Here is a 4075-nt window from a genome sequence, read left to right as displayed (position 1 = left end):
CCAGGCGCGACCGGGGCCCCCGCGCGGCGTGGCGGGCCGAGGGGTCCGTTTTCGGGGGTCTGGAGCGGGAGGCCGAGAGGCGTGCCTCGGGACGGGGCTGAGTCCGGGGAGCGAGGGTCGGCTGAAGTCAGGGGCCCTGGGTGGGGCTCGGGGACGCATCAGAACGCAGAGGTCGTTCTCTGAGGCTTTTGGGGGTCTGCTGAGGTGGGGCCGAGGCCAGCCTTGGAGGGGGAGTCGGGTCAGGGGTTATGGGAGGGGCCGAGGGGTGGTCTGGAGAACCGGGCCGGGGCTCGCTCTCTGCGTGCGTGGGCTCTGATTCTGTTTGGGGAGTAAGCATGAGTCCGGCTGTGGGACTGCGAAGGGGTCGCGGGTAAGGGTGGGGTTGGGGACGCGGACCAGGCGGGGCAGTTGGAAACGTCATCCAGAACCGAGATTTGATTTAGCACGTGGACCAGGTCCTCCGCGGCGGTGCTGCCTGAGCTCTTTAGTGAGATTACCCCGCGGGAGAATGTGGAGGATTTTACTTCCATCCAGGAACGCGTAAGTTCCTGGGGAGGAAGCAGGGGTTACGTTAAATTTTAGGACCCAGATCCAAGGCGAATCGGGAATCCCATGCTCCTCGGGAAGAGTAGTGTTCCCTAGCTTTCTCCTGGAAACCCCCCTTTCTCCTTCTCCTCCTCCGGTCCAGTTACAGTGCGGGTCCCCAGGGCCTCTCGAATCCCTTTCGCGGCTGCACAGCACTGCAGCCTTTCTTGCTCTGTGTATGTGTGTCTCCCGCCCATTTCCCCGCTGCTGAGCTTTTTGGCAACTGCTTCTGCTCTTTCCCAGGGATGGTTGTGGCATTGCATCAGGGGATATTTGTGCTTGTGATTTGCTCACTCAGCCCAGGAAGAGGGAGAATAGTATGCAGCAGAGACGGGAGGGGGGTGCCGTCTGCTGGGCTGGGTCGGCAGAGCAAAGGGTGTGGCGAGGGAATACAGCTGCTCTAGGCCTATAGGGTAACACTGCCCAGTCATCAGCTGAAAGAGATTGAAAGAGCAGCGGCGGCAGCAGCTATTTTTATAAATCAGCCCTGAATCCAAGCTGAGTGCATGGATTTAGAGCGAACAGTTGTCATGCTCTCACTATTACAGGCCGGGTGTTTGGTAGACAACATTAGAGTTGCTAAGCAAGAGATGCCATCCGTACAGTGCAGCAGGTACTTCCCTCGCAACTTGTAAACTTTGCTCTTCTTAGCTCTGTAGAGTGAGGCATCTCTCTTCAGAGGGTGTCTTTTGAGTGAATGTCATTACATGGTCCGTCCTCCTTCCTTTCAGATAAAATGTTTTAACAAAAAACTCCATTATACTCTTTCAAATTTAGCTTAAAAATAATAAAGCTCGCCCTTTTGGAGCACTCGCTATCTTCCAGGCACTAGTTGTCTGTATTTATTTACAGATGAGGAAATGGAGACTGACAAGAACAAGAGGTCACACAGTTAAGTGGCAGAACTGGCATCCACACCAAAGTCTCTCTGACCCTACACAGTAGTTCAGAAACTCGAAAGTTTTGCTTGGTACTGGAGTGATCAAGGGCTTGAGAATTTATTCATGCAAAGTAAACTCACTGGAGACTGATGAACTAAATACCAATTTTCGTTATGTTGAAAGTATCAAGTGCCATGTACACAACTGGAATGAATCATCCACGGGCCAGGACACCACCTTTGTTTCTGGGCAGCCTAATCAGCAATGAGAAGGTAGTTGATTATAGAGTTGATGCTAAGGGTACTGGATGTTCTTAGGAGCTGTTGTAATCAAGTTACAGAAGCCCAGCGAGTGTCCCTTTTTTCCCTATTGTATCAATGTGTATACTAATGTTTGACAGTGCTGGGGTGCTTAACACACTTGCCTACTCTGTCTCATTTGTCATCTCTTCATAGATTTGTCATCCGGCATATATTTACCTACGCTAAAATTCTCAAACTTACAAATAAATTTACATTAAATATTAAAAAGTCACTTTCCATTGGTTGCTGACAGTGAATGAAGCACCTGGAGTTTCTCGTCTAGGTGACTTATCTTTATTTTTATTTATTTATTTTTGAAGGTATGAGCACTTTAATTAATTACATAATATGACTTTCAGGGGAGAGTAGGACAGGTTCCTTAAGCTTGTTTAAGAGCGAGGAAGGACACTGGCTTGCAGGTTTTTATTTTGGTTATGCGATGGAGGTGGGCGTGAGTGTTCCTGTGTATGTGAATTGAACCTCCTACCACCAGCGGGATAGGCAGCTTCGCTTTTGTCAGGTGGTTCTTCCTGATCTCAGCATCTTGTTCTTTTTCCTGATCTTTCTAGATTCGGTGATCCGTCCTTTGGCTCCGTAAACTTTTGCTGTTGCCATGTCTTATTTTGGACACTGCTTTCTCCCTACTTCTCAATGTTAAGCATGGGTAGTTGATGTGTAGGTTTTAGTTTTCCTTAGCGAGAAAATCTGAGAGGAACATTTTGACCCAATGGAAAGTCATCTTGGTGGTTCATATGATTTGGTCAGTTTGAAAAGGAAACCAAGTAAAAATCACTGAGTTCACTTTGTCCTAAATGGTACCTTTAGATCCAGGCTACTATGGACTTCTTGCTAGGAGTGTGTCGAGGACAATTAGGGTTAAGAAAGGAGATAAAGCAAACATATATATGAGGCGTCATACTCAGTACTGCGTAGAGCTCGCTAGGCTAATCAGCATAGACCTTGTGGCGAACTATTTTGTAAGTCATTAAAATTTTAAGCTTGAAAGTCAATCCACTTTTGTGATTCTTTATAGGATAAAAAGTAATCTTTTCACCATAAAACCCGTCTTAGTAGTTTGATATGTTTAAACATCTTTGAACATTTTAAATTTTTCCTCGTTCTATCTTTGCCAGGAAAATGCAGTTTTTAAAAAATCCTTTATTTTGAGATAATTTCAGATTTGCAGAAGTTATAAAGATAATATAGAATTTCTGTATACCCGTCATCCAGCTTTGCTTAATGTTAACATCCTATATAACCACGATACATGTATCAAAATTAAGAAATCAACATCAGTTTACTATGAACTAAATTACTGACTTTCCTCTGATTTCCTAGTTTTTCCCCTCTGATAACCTTTTCCTGTTACAGGATCCAATCCGGCACACCACATTGCATTTAGATGTCATGTTTCCTTAGTTTGCTTCAATATGTGACAGTTTCTTGGTCCCCTTGCCTTTCCTTGACACCTTTGAAGAGTAGTTGTCAGTTATTTGTAGAATGTTCCTAAATTTGGATTTTCTGATGTTTTCTCATGACTGACCTGAGGTTATGCATTTTAAGAATACCATGGAGATGTTAGGTCCTCTTTGACACACCGCATCTCACGTCAGGGTACCTGACATGACTTATTACTGATGTTAACGTTGATTGGATTTAAGGCGGTGTCTGCCTGGTTTCCCTAAAGCGATTTTTTTTGTTGCCTTATTTTATTTGTTAAAAGCTAGAAATGAGTCACCACGTCAAGCTCAAGCTCCCGGGGAAGGGAATTAAGCTCCACTTCCTGAAGGGATGAGTATCAAAGAATTTTTGAGCATATGTTAAAATCACCCATAGTAATTAATACACATTTTGGGGGAGATTCCGCGAGGTTTTACAAAGATCTGATTTTTTTCCTTAAAGTGCCATTCGCTAAGTTTAGCATGCGTCAGTGACACTTGTCTGCAGCAGCAGTTACTAGTGTGTTATTCCCGTGGCGATGCTCTAGGTCTCTCACTCCTTTTCATTTATTACTTGGAATCCTTCTGCCGGGAGGATTTGTACCTTTCCACCATCATTCAGTCATTTTTATCAGTATGGATTCCTGTAACTTTTTTTGACAGGGAGAAACATGACTCTTGTTATTTATAATAGATTTACTTGACTGTTCAACTCCAGTATATGTAAAGCAGGATACTGTACTTTTAATTGCCACATAAATTTCCAAAGCATTTTGCAGTTGTTAACTAATTTAAATTGTACTTCTGTAATGTGGGTATTTTTAGTGACTATTTTTCAGTTCAAGTGGAGAGGTGAAGTCATCTGCTG

General features: G+C 44.5%; 1 protein-coding gene across 1 annotated transcript in view; it reads left to right on the top strand.

Moving 5' to 3' along the window:
* Window positions 1–518: 518 nt before the first annotated feature.
* The window catches only part of LOC105302353 (microtubule-associated protein 4), a 153678-nt gene continuing 150121 nt past the window's right edge, over window positions 519–4075 (top strand). The window contains exon 1 of the mRNA XM_011375345.2: window positions 519–540. The gene's annotated coding sequence lies outside the window, so the exon portion shown is untranslated. The remainder of the gene's footprint in view (window positions 541–4075) is intronic.

Source organism: Pteropus vampyrus, unplaced genomic scaffold (assembly GCF_000151845.1).
Source record: "Pteropus vampyrus isolate Shadow unplaced genomic scaffold, Pvam_2.0 Scaffold271, whole genome shotgun sequence".
In the NCBI taxonomy this organism is placed as follows: Eukaryota; Metazoa; Chordata; class Mammalia; order Chiroptera; family Pteropodidae; genus Pteropus; species Pteropus vampyrus.
This window is presented reverse-complemented; position numbering and strand designations above follow the sequence as displayed.